The 13565-nt window shown below is 36.7% G+C and overlaps 1 long non-coding RNA gene across 2 annotated transcripts in view; it reads left to right on the forward strand.

Annotated features, from left to right (window-relative positions):
• LOC107550017 (uncharacterized) overlaps nt 1-9664 on the forward strand; it is a 19199-nt gene extending 9535 nt beyond the window's left edge. The window contains exon 3 of one of the 2 annotated variants that reach the window (XR_001604616.1): nt 9601-9664. This is a non-coding gene — a long non-coding RNA (uncharacterized lncRNA). The remainder of the gene's footprint in view (nt 1-9600) is intronic. The other variant, XR_001604617.1, reaches the window with a different exon arrangement.
• Nucleotides 9665-13565: the final 3901 nt, after the last annotated feature.

Consider the following 13565-nt stretch of genomic DNA (forward strand, 5'->3'; position numbering starts at 1 on the left):
TATATATATATATATATATATATATATATATATATATATATATATATATATATATATATATATACATTTGCAAACGTGAATGTGTGTATTGTTTTTAAGTGTTCTGTTGATATATGCAGGGTTGTCCCTGGCCCATCACTGTGTGTGTGGCATGTTGTGTGTGTCAGTAGCAGATATTTATGCAAAAAAAAAAAAAACAGAAAACAAATGCAACAAAGCTAGTGCAAGGAGTCTCGGAGGTCTCCGATGTTTTCTTCCTCTGTGGTGGTCTAGCATAAACCCCCACCACTACATCTGCTTCTCTCTCACCACCCCCTCCACCCACCCGCTGGGGCAGGAGCGGGCCATGGCTGCGGCCTTACTCTCCCCCTCTCGCCCTGAGCCTGTGCCCAGCCAGAGATGCCATCTGATACAAGTCTATCATAATGAAGGTCCAGCATGAGGCTAAATGAGTTTGGAGCTTGACGGCGTGAGGGGCTAATGACTGCAATACACCAGCGCTTCGGGCCCGCACTTGGCTTTGGGAGGGCATATGGCAGCCGCCTCCATTGCTAGAATATGTACAGAGAGGAGAGAAGAACGTTAAAACAGAAAGCAGGACTAGACCAGAACATGGACATTTTCAACTTTGGCCTGTGTTGCAGGGTTTAGAGAACAAAAATCGTTCACTCAAAAATGAAGATTATTCTGTCATTTATGCACCATCATGGAAGACAAAGGAATTGCTTCCACAGAATAAAAGTTGTTGGGATCCAAAATATCAGAAAAATAATAAGCATCATAACAGTACTCCATATGACCTGAAACTTTATGTGAGGAACAGACTGAAATGTAGTTATTCAATGAAAATAATGACAGATATGGTTGACATTCATGTTTATTCATAGCAGCTTGGACATCACCCAAAAAAAATTGCAATGGCTTCAAAAGACAAGAGGTTGGGTAAATGTAAATTATTAGTATTTTTTTTTTCTATTCCTTGAAAATTGGCTGTTTTCAGGGCCATTTATAAATTAGATACTTAAAAATTGCTTTATTTTAAAGGATATTCACAATGCTACTGTTTTGTAGCAAAAAGTTAGCAGAATGTGTGTTTAATGAGAGTTGCATATTTGAGACAACATGAGCAACAAATACATTAATGCGTTCATTATATATATATATATATATATATATATATATATATATATATATATATATATATATAATATATATATATATATATATATATATATATGTGTGTATATATATCAAAAAATATAATTTCTACAGGCTTTTGATCATTTAAGTAGTCTCTGGATCACAGATATTTAAAGTAAAATACAGCAGGCCTTTGAGAGACCCTACATGTCTCTGTACAACACTTTTACAGTTCTTTAGCCATTTGTAATAGCTTTTGTAGAGTCAGAATAATTTGAATTGGATTTAATGTCTCTATGGCAGTCAATCAATAAGCAAAAACAAAGTCCATTAAGTGGCTGCTGCAGTTAAAGACGTGTGAAAATAGCAGAAGCTTAGCAAATACTGAATTTCGCTAGCTTACTTTTATGGTTTCCAAGTTATCCAAATTAGCTTAAAGGATTGATAATTCTTTCCTAATATAACACTGTTACTGAGGCCTTTAACTGTGACTTCCCCATTTTGGTTTTGTCAAATACTAAATAGGGGCTTGGTTGTGGAAATTAAAGCAAAATCGCATAACAAGGAATTTTAATTTGATTAATTCATTGTTGTGTTTTGATGCGGAGCAAAGGCAACCACGGCGGTTTTCACGTTATTTGTTCCACTGACTAATGACAATTTCCTGCACAATAACGGGAGTAAAAAACACCCTCAGAGCGAAGGAAGGCTTGAAATCACAGATGAGAGAAACCACAGGGAGAACAAATAACCTGGCTTTAATTCTGCTACTGGCCGACGCATACTCTCAAGACAGTGAAGTCTGCTATAACTTCAACAAATAATATGATAGAAAATACAAAAGATTCATTCAGTTTTCTTTCATTCTTTGTGCTGGATGCTTGTCAATAGTACAGCACGATGATAAAGCCATGACACATGCCAAAGAAGGAAGTGTTCACTAGTTTACGGATAATCAGTAACGACAATTGATGAAACAAGGCCTTATCCAAGAAACAGGAACAGGAATCCAAGAGTATTGCTTGAATGTATGTGTGTGTTACAGCATGTAAGCTAGCAAGTTATGAGCTAATGCTAACACCTTTGCATTTTTTAGTATCTCCATCCATGAAGCCATGAATTTCCCTTATTGATTTAGTAATGCTCAACAGCTAGTGTTAGAGAAGCTTCTTTGAAACTGGTTTGCACAGCCTCAAGCTGCATGCTCACGGTTTAAAGTAGTTTAACTACTGTGAAAAAACAACTAGGCTTTTACTAACCAATTATATATAACCTAACAAGGTTATATAAGTAGGCAATAACTTTTAAATTATCTGATTATATGAGTAGGTTAAATAACAGAATGGCACAAAAAACCAGCTACTATATTTAATATACACACAACCGGCAAAACATCCTTAACAAGAATAAACTATAAATATAGTGATAAAGAATAGTAGTTCCCAGTTCCAGGAACACAAGTGAGAATTAATTCAAATGAATGAGTCAACCATTTATTGGAACCATTTCAGTGAATCATCCAAACAAACTGACTCACTAAATGAACACATCCAACGCTATTTAAGAATCATTTAGGAGACTTTCTAGTGTTTGATTATCGTCTCGGCTTATTCATTTGAAAGCTGTGCGCGGAATAATGTTACATAAAAAACAACAACATTGATGTAGTGTTATGTCAAAGCAAACTGCTACTTGTTGAAAGAAATAGGCTGTTACTGGAGAAGCAACACTATTATGAACACAGCTGAGCTACTGTCACACTAATGAAAAATGTAGTGAAGTTAGTAGTATTGCTTCTTTTACTTAGCTACTCCCGTCAAGTATGTACAGACAAGTGCTCCGTTCTCTCAAAATGCTAAAGCAATGTTGCTAACAGACACATACATGGAGCTTCTCTCTCTCTCTCTCTCTCTCTCTCTCTCTCTCTCTCTCTCTCTCGCTTTCTTTCCTTGTCTTCCCCCTCCAGAGCGACTGATTGCTTGCAGCTGGGGAGCACTGAGAACATTTTAATATTATGCAGAAGATTAGAGCAAACTAACTACATTATTCTCCAATTACGCTCGTTTCATCCAACTGATGTCTTTATTTCCTTCCTCTCCACGATTAGCCTAATGCGAAAATTGGAATGCGCTTAGGACTGTTTTCCGATTGTTCCTGCGCCGCTTATTATGTCACCCAGCCATTACAGACTCGTCTTTTATTGTAACTGTAAATAAAACGATTAGAGGCAGACGCAGCCGGGAACGAGGAGATTTCATTCGGGGATCTGCTTATCAACGTTCTTGGAAGGTTTGGAAAGGAGCATGGGCCTAAGCTCAAGCCCCTTTATGGTGGCAAATCTTGGGAGGAATTGCCATGCCCCAAAAAAACAAACAAAACAAAACGACAAAAAAACGTACGTTAATCGATTTAGATTCATGTAGAGACCTGAATGCAAGCCTCCAATCGCTTCGTTGCACACACCTAAGCCGTTTGAATACACTGGAAAGCACGCTCAAATTATTAGAGGAACATGTGAGCATTGTAACCCAATGATGTGGCTGTAAAAAGGTATAATGTTCTTTAGAGACGCCCCCAACCCCCCCGACAAACCGTAAAACACTGGATTGTGGGTGTTCTGTGCTAAGCGTGGCACAACGCGTTTGAGATGATTTGAGAATAGCACGGGAGGTATTCCCACCATTTGATTTCCATGGAATGCGACAAGTCCATCACGGGCACGCAGAAACGTGTATGATGGGACAGAATGATGGGAAACTAAAGACAGGTAGAGGAGTAGCATGAAACTAATCCAGACAGACTTTGAACTCTGATTGGCTTCTTCCTGCTTCTGTTGGTTATTTGATATTCTGAATGAAATGATCTCACTGGATGTATAGATAAATAAAAATAGCGTCTCCCCCCCCCACCCCCACCTTTAATGACATATGTTTAGGTATAAGACAGGGTTAAGAGATCTAGAATATGGTCATGCCGAATAAGGCATTATACATGCTTTATAATTGCTAATAAACAGCTAATATGCTTATGCTAAAATGCAATGTGCATGCTAATGAACAACTAGTTAATAGTGAATATGTGTTCCCTGAATTAAAGTGTTACCGTTTTAACTTATAAGTTATATTTAACTTAAATATAGCTTTTAACCAATGGCTGTAAGTATGTATATGTTTTTTACATGTTTCTTCAAATCAAAATTTGTACGCTCCTGAAAAAGTGAATGGTCACTGTTGTTCTCTATTATGTACCTATAGTCTCTAGGTTTCTATAGTGTTTATTTATTTTAAAATAATGCATTAGAAGTCTGAGTTCATATGTAGTAATTTTTTCTAACATTTTATATGCTTTTTTTAGTGAAAAATCTGCAGAATTCTGTAGAACAGTAACATTTGTTCTCACTACATTCTTAATGATAGCTGAAATTGTCATAAAACTATCAAAAATATTTAATGATCACACAAGTACTGTGTGGTGAGCAATATGTATAACATTGTATATTATAAGCATTTAAATTCCATGTAAATCTGGAATCTAATGTAAGTTTTGTGAGCGTAGATTTGGTGTGGACCTGCCCACTCATTTTGATTCAAGAAACAAAAGTAAAAAGCTTAAAACAATATTAGAATTGATATTTGAAAATTTAATTGAATTTTAGACTATAGGCTAGTTATGTAGGCAATGCAAAGTCAAATCTTAGTCTTAACCCAACACTAACCTTATCCTCTGTAATTTTAAGAATTAATAGAGTGAAAAAAAAGACATTTGAAAGAAGTTATCATTTTTTAAACTTAAATATAAATCTGTTTAGTGACTCTCAGGACCCGGAGACATACGCAGACACAGGTTAAGATGATGTGATGTGGTAAATAAGCTGATATGATGACTGCATGTGTGTCCTCATCTACACAGAAACCCCTTAAGGCCATGCAAACCTCAGCGTTCTGCTTGATTTCTTATTTTACTCCTTTATTTTGTTACTGGACAAGCTCCTCTTTTTGTCTTGTGCAGGAAAAGACGCATGGTTGATGTCTGACGTGTGGCCGTTGTTTCGTAGCTGCAAGCCAGTTTTTGTTTATGTGACATGCCTGTAGAATGAGAAATGCAAATGGAAAGCGATAGCGAGAGAAAGAGAGAGAGAGATGACCCCGCGGTGTACAGAATAGACGGGGTAAGTCCCTGCCACCTTCTCGACTCCCACAGGACATAAACACAGATCAAATATCAACAGATCTATTGCTACTATATACACAGCTTCAGGGAGGAAAAAATGTTATACAAAGTTGCACAATATTCTTCTGACTGTTTTTGGACATTTGAAAGAGAACTGAGCCCAGAATCGATCAGAATAAACCATACAATGGGCTATTTTGCTTTCATTTGGATGCATCATTTTGTTTTATTCAATTTGATGGTTTCAGCCTCACTAAATAAAAGTTCACAGAATTGCTTACTAGTTCAGTTCAGCATTGATTATTGTGGTTTCTTATAGCAGCAGGAAATCATTTTATTGTATATTTGATTGTCAGTACATCATCAGTAGATATATGACCTGACACATGATACAACGAAAAACATGTACGGTTAAGTATATGTTAAATAAAACACTGGAACAGAACCTGTGGTTCTTAATTTATTTGAGATATCTAAATATGCCATTGATTAAAGGTTTGTCCAACTCACTAGCAGTTTAAATATGAACTTCTGAGGACTAGATGACAATATGCATGAACATACTCTTGACTGAAGTTTAAACCACCATTCTTTATTGTTAAACCTTAATCTAATTTACATTTTTTACTTTGTAATAGGCAATGTGTTTGCTATATTTTTAGAAGTTTATGATGGGTGAACACCCTACTAAATTGAGTAAGAACATTCTCTTGTGCATGCTCATAAACATATCATATATTGATAAGAAATCTAAGCTACAGACCCAGTTTCCTCCAGTTCACATGCCTCAAATGTAAACTAGTCACAACATATTGATTTATGTGTGTTTGTGCGCATGCACGTGTTATTGTGCCTAGTTGTTGGTTTGTTTGTTTTTTTGTGTCTCCATCCAGATTTCCTTCATAGAGACAGACAGAAGATATATAGATAAGTAGACCTTACAATTATCTCATTTTGACCTCTAACTTATTATCTTGTATTAATAGTGTTATCAGAATGAAAGAGAAATACAATAAATAAATAAATAAATAATGCCGTAATGAGAAAAATAAATGAGTTTTGCAGTTGCATTACATCAGCCCAGCAATTAGAAAAAGACCCACCTGGGAAAGACCTATGTATATGAGTTTACTTCACTTTACTTGTTTCCATACAGTATCAGTCTAAATATAGAGGATGAGTAGTGGAGTACATCTAGAATCAGTGTGCTCATCCTTCATGTTAAATGAGCTGGACCATCGCACCACCCCTAGAGGTCAACAACATCTCTCTTCTCTTTCTCATGAACCAGATAGTATTACCATAATGGAATATTGTTGCTGATCTAGTGTAATGTGTAATCCCCGGACATGAGACTGACAAACATAAATACCCTGATTCTGGGACGTTGAGCGTCCAGCTCTCACATGGTGCACATTACACTTAAGAAGAAAATGGCAGTGATTAAAGACCACCATCAAACTATTTTACACTTACTTATCTTAATCGCAATTAGTCTACACGACAGACCTCTCGCTCTGTTTCTCTGTCTTTCCTCCATCCTCCTGTCTGGTTCATTGAGAGTCATGGATTAGACCATCGTGCTGGGTGGGTTTCTTTTATTTAACCTCTGTTTTGACCCTTGCAAAAGTTTTGAATCCCATGGGCCACTGACAATTGTAAATCACGATTAATTTGCAATTCACATAAAACTGAAGAGCATGGCCATTCAGGGCAAAATTGCCAGCGTCCAGGAGGTGATACGGCCCTGAGAACACAATGTGCTTTATTTGTTTTCTTCCCTGAAATGCTGTTTTGATCCTGTTAGAATCTTGAGGCACTTCCCCAATAAGAGACAATCAGCCACAGATTAAACGCAAATGTAGGACTTGAACGAAAAACAAAGGAAAGACGCACTTTAAATAAGGATAAAGGGAACCGAAAAGGGGTAAATATCAGAACAGGAAGACAGATGAGACCTCTTTATTATTAATTGTTCTCCCAGACAATAGTGCGATTAAATAAAGAATAAATAGAGATCTTTGCTTGAGAAAAACAAAAAAAACTAATAATCTTATGTCTTCTATTAGATCTCAGCAACATATCATACTTTGTTTAAATCGATGTATATTTTTATTTATTATAGGACATTTTAAGGATAAATATATGAGATAAAGTTCACTGAACCATAACTGGGAACTCCAAACTAAATATGTTATAAATTGGAGAAGTAACATTTTCATCCTCAGCCTTAAACCAAAAACATTTTGAAACATTTTAGCCTGATAGAAACAGGAAATTGAACAGCGAGTTAAATGACTATAAATCCAAGGGTAGTTTTTTTTTTTTGCCATTTTCCTTACACCTGTAGATCAGCTCCACTTCCTCTTCCACGGTTGTGGGTTGCAGCCCTCGGATGAACAGTAGACTGTTTCAGCATAAACAAATGTTAAACCACAGCACAAGAGAACAAAAGCTGGATTCAGTTTCTGAAACCAAAGAGTCTGTTTTCACTTAATCCAGATCAGGTTCTCCAACATTTGGAGTGTAACAGTAATTTGTCCATGGTTTTCTATTGGTATTTTTACATATTTCTGAAAGAATGTGGTGCTACAAAAGGGAGCTGTAGCTTGATCTGCAAAAGAGCTTTCAAGAGCTATAATCATCTCTCACATTACAATGAAGAGCTGCTCAGGTTTCTGGGTAATGACTCCTGTTTGAGGAATTTCCCTGATGATTGTTCCAGAGTCTATATTCTGAGGTTATCTCAGCACTGTCATTAAGTTGCTCACATATCCGTTATATCACACATATTATTTATATATATATAAAAAAAATGAGTACACATATATTTATTTATTTGATAGAGTAAAACAACTTAAATTCTAAGTATTTAAGTAAGTTTTGATGTGTGCTGTGTGTCTCCTGAGAATCACACTGGTGACTATTGCATCACTATTTCTATACTTCTTGCTCCCAAGGTTCAGGTTTGGTTCAAAATGTATTCAAAAGTAAACTTTGCACTTAGCTTGTTGTGGAGAGGCATGCTATTACCTTTGCTAATATTATCAACTGTTATTACCAACTGACTGACATGAGTTGAGGTTCTTGGAGCACATTTATTCATGGTCTTCTCATAGTTTTGGAGGTATGAGTTGTTGTGGTATTCCGTCTTCATTTATTAGCTATGATTCTCTGCTGGTTGCCTAAACAGAGCGAGGAGGCATATGTCACCCATCTTATACTGAGATCACACCCCATCATCCCCAAACAGAGCAAACGCTAGTGTGGCCATCTGGGACCATACCCATGGGCTGTGCTGTAAACTGTGGGCATGTTGGTGGAGAAATGCATAGAGACATCAGACTACAATAGGGGAAGTGAGGAGAGATGCATTGCGGGTGAAAAATTTGTTCACCAGCTCCTAGAGGTCCATGATGAAACTGCAGGGGGTTTCTGAGAATTTTATAGAAAAGCAAATCCCAAAAGAAACTTGATTTTTATATTTTCTGATGGTAGGGTGGGCATTGCTATGCTTTTGCTTACAACTCACATACATAGAGGACATCAAATATGGTAAACTAAAGGTCAAGCATGTGTAGATGATACACAAGAGTGAAGTATGTTCACACAAACATGTCTGAGCTTCTGCAATAACCATTGAGGTTTCTTCTTGCATGTCAAGCAAGTACAGTTGATCTTTCTCGTACCATATATGAAGAAATCTATGTATGTTCGTTGATCAGTGTTTATTTGCAAATAAATGCATAACTTAAATGTGTTCATGGGTTAAGGTCATGGGTTAAGTACAAAATTCTTGTTCAAAATCTTCACACTTTACAAAATAAATTCGACCTCACATTTGTGTCAATCACGTTTACACACTGCCTCCGAAACTTCCGTCTGTCATAAAAAAAAAATCGGATCGTGTTCAATTTTCTGAGTGTTTCGCATCCGTAAAAAGAATTTTGAGAGGTGTTTTGAAATTCAGAGCCATACAAGCAAATGCCAAAATCCAGAATGGCGTAAATTTATACAAATATTATTATAGCACACAAAATAATGGTGTTGTATTGCATGATGTAGCCTATTGTATGCTGGTATCAATGCCCGGTGCACACCTTTCTGTTTATTATACTCTAATTAGAGTATTTGTAGAGTATTAGTAAAGAGGATAGAGTTAGAAGAAATTTACATACTTTTAGTCTACTTATAGTCAGTAGAATGGTCAGTGGTCTTTTGGGGGACCATTCAAATAAAGTGTTAGCAAATATTAAACAGGCAGTCTACTAATACTCTAATGAATGGTAGTGTTGCAAAGTTGCTAATGGTCAACAGAATGTCTAAAGGGAACCATCAAAATAAAGTGTTACCATCCAGAGTACTGTATCTCTTTAGAAGACTTGGATTAAAATGACTATATCATATGGATTACTTTGATGATCCCTTTTTGAACTTTTGACAGAATTACTTTCAATGGAGGGACAGACTACTTGATTGATTTTGAAAAAAAAACAAAAAAACATTGAAATTATTTTTCATTTTATTTATCGAAAAGTTAGACCATTACTGTATATACAGGTTCAGCTGACATGAAAGCGTGTGAATCCCTGATAGCCCATGAAGGTCACTGTGGGTAGTTCTGAGTGCAATACGATCGAGCGCTCTATTGCTATAGTAATAGTTTGTGGTATGGTAATGATTAGTGTCCAGACTTAGATGTGTGTGTGTGTGTGTGTGTGTGTGTGTGTGTGTGTGTGTGTGTGTGTGTGTGTGTGTGTGGGAGTGCGCGAGTAATGGAGTGAAGGACCAACAAACTCCTTTCCATTTGACTCTTTCCTGAAACTTCAGTTTTTTGACTAGCGTGAAGAAACCAAAATGAGCATAGACTGAATTAGTCTATATATACAATAAGTGTGCATACACGTGTAATAACACACAATCACACACATTGCTCGTGCAGCCAGGCAATCCTAGGTCAAGCTCTGACCTTCCTGGACACACGCACACACACACATACTTGTTTACTTAGCTTTCTAAATGGAGACATTCCATAGAATTCTATTAGTTTTTTATATACAGCTAGTTATAAATACTACAGCCTGACCTTAGCCCACACCCCAACACTAACTGAAAACTTTCTTGAATTTTTACAATTAAAAAAAAATATTTTATATATGTATGATTTAACTAATTTTTTGATAACATTTTGTCACACACACACATCGATACATTCTCAGATAGTATCCGAAATTCTATAATCACATCATATAACTGTGCATGAAGCTCCAGTCTTATAGGTGTGTGTGTGTGTGTGTGTGTGTGTGTGTGTGTGTGTGTGTGTGTGTGTGTGTGTGTGTGAGATAGAGGAAATGCTCGAGTAATGGGAGCAGGAAGACTAAATGGCCTATCACACACACCCCTCTCTGACCTCCCCTGAGCCGCCGGACACCATCAAACATCCCGCCACTTTCTTCTCTCTAATGGTTTCCGTGGTAATCAACAAGGCGGAAGTGGCCACGGCACAGTGTGATTAGCTGGGAAGGATTCCCTAATCGTTCCATTTGTTCTCAGGCTCTGAGAAAAATAAGGCAGGTTGCAAAAAAGAGGAAACAAGGGTGATAAAACACAAAAGTATTGAGGGAACATGAGTGGTGACTCCACACCAACCACAATCACTTTGTTTAGTCTGATTTTTGTCTTTATAAGAAATATAAGCACAAGTAACACACAATAAATGCACTATTCTAAATTGTGAAACGGTAGTGGAGACTGGGACTAGACAGAGACACATTTTCATCCAATTAATATTACTCAGGGGAAAAATAAAACAAACAAAAACAAACAAATTTGGTTGTTTGTTTGAAAAGAACCTCAAAATTGTTTTCCATTAAAAAGCTGGCTACAAAGAGGAAATCATGTGTGTGTGTGTGCCTCAGAGAAAAAAATAAAAAATAAATAAATAAATAAAATGTTACTTGCTAGTTAATTACATAATTCACACTGACAATCACTGATGACACTGTTCCGTGAATTGTTTGGCACAAAGACCTAAAAATGGAAAAGGTAACATCAACCCATTGTTTGGAAAAACAAATATTGTAATCAATAAAAACGTTGTGATAGTCTGCCCGTATGCTAAAATATTATTAATATATAAAAAAGTCAATTAGCAATGTTTGCAGGGAGCTACAGTTAGTCAACAGTTAGTATTTAACTCTTACACATACAGGTCTGGTGACTAAGAGCAAAAAGCACAGTGTTTTCTCACGCTAGATATGAAACACCTCCTCATGATGCTAGTTCCAACAAAATCTCCCTTCCCTCCCCAAATCTATCCTCTTGTCTCCTGAAACACGAGTGGTCCTGGCAAATGGAAAGAAGTGAGCAGCATATGCGTTACTGGAGTGAATAGCGGGTTAGATAACACCTTAAACGAGTGACAATAGATGCTGGGAGGATGCAGGGAACAGTTGGGATACGTGACACCTCTGAACACCACCGCTGAGAGTTAGCTGGCAGATTTAAAAGGCAGATATTGATGTCAGGGGTTTACCGCAGCGCAGCATTCCACACAGAGCAATAGCAGGATTCATTACGCTACTCTAGTGTTTACCGCACGTTTATACCAGAGTATGGTTACACTCAGTGACAAAAGCCATGTACGATGGTGACATTCTTTAAACATACCAGAGAACTATGACACCCAAGGCCTGACTGACACTCACAGGATCCATTTCCAAACTGGAATTTCCCTGTACTGTAAAAAAATAGCAAGAAATAGAACAATAGATTTGTACAAACAAATGTAATTATTTGGGGTGTGAGATCCCCCATGAATATCTGACAAACCTCTAAAAAAACGAGTATATTTGCATATATTCTAAATGAGAAATGTCAAAAACAAAAAAGGATAAACAAAAATATCAATGTTCTTAGTAATTATTATTCATATAAAAACATATCAGGGTGATATGCATGTTCTAGTCCTAGTGGCACTGCTGGTGGTAATCATAATCAGCCTTATATAATTACATTTAGTCTTTTCTGATAAAAAATGTGGCTTTTAAGGAAAAATGAGTATACCATAGCTATCCAAGCAACCAAATACCTTTCTTTTATTTCTTTTTCCAGCGATCAATCACTTACCGACACTGATGTTTTGTGGTCACCTTTGGAAGAGAGGCCAAACTCGTTTTTCCCCGTTTTCCCATCATCCTTGTCTTTTTTGATTGGTCTCTGTGGTCCAGGGCCTTCAGGCAAAACAGGTGTGAGTGTGGGAAGACATTTCTCTCATACCTGTGCAAACGCTGTCTAGCCCACCTGCCCTCTGTCCACAATTACTGGGGCCGATTAGTCGAGAGCACTGGGTGTAACGAAATCTAATACAATAATTAAACCTGTAAACCACACACTTTTCTACCTTATATCACTTTACGTGTTAAATAGACTTTGTATGGAACATTTCTTTACAGTGAAAATGAGAATGGGATGAATGGGGCAGTGTGGCTGACACTAACGAAAGAAAGTTTGAACATTTCCTTTATTATGCTCACTGTACACCCTCACCATACAAGCAGTCATGTCTTCTCTTATAACCTAATAAATCACAGTGTTTCACTCTAGTATGGCCATTAAGGAGGGGAATGGAAACTAAACACCTTTCAGACTACTACTCATGGGGTCTTTAAACTCCCAAAATGGGGACCGCAGAGCTAGCATTGCTAAATGACTAACACTGATTACTTGACAAAGGCTCTCATGTCAGGGCTCAACAATAATTATGTTTTTTTCTTCTTCTTCTTTGGCTGGCTGGCTAGGCGAGGCCAGTAATTCAAATATTTAATTTATCTTTTACATTAATAGCTGTAAATATGTAATGTTCACGCAATCAGCAGTGTCCAAAATTAACACATCGTGTTCCAGATGCCAGTATTTTTATTTTATGTTTTTCACAATCCATTACATTATTACAAAATTACAACATTACGATTTAGGCTGATTTGAAAGAACAGTATTCTGACCATTGTTAATGTGAACAACATGAACCATACACACAACATCTACTGGTGCATCATCTGGTGCATCAGTGGACAATTTGCCATCTCTTTTTTTCTTTTTTAACCCTACCAGAACTCCATGTGGCTTATCATGAAATAATACATATTTTAACCCATCAAATTGAAAATATTAGGTAAAATACATTATCTTGTGTCTTCATTCTTTTATTTACAGCCAGATACTGGCTGTAATGTGCTGCAGCAAAAACAAATATA

This window comes from Sinocyclocheilus grahami, unplaced genomic scaffold (genome assembly GCF_001515645.1).
Source record: "Sinocyclocheilus grahami isolate Dianchi unplaced genomic scaffold, SAMN03320097.WGS_v1.1 scaffold385.1, whole genome shotgun sequence".
Taxonomy (NCBI): domain Eukaryota; kingdom Metazoa; phylum Chordata; class Actinopteri; order Cypriniformes; family Cyprinidae; genus Sinocyclocheilus; species Sinocyclocheilus grahami.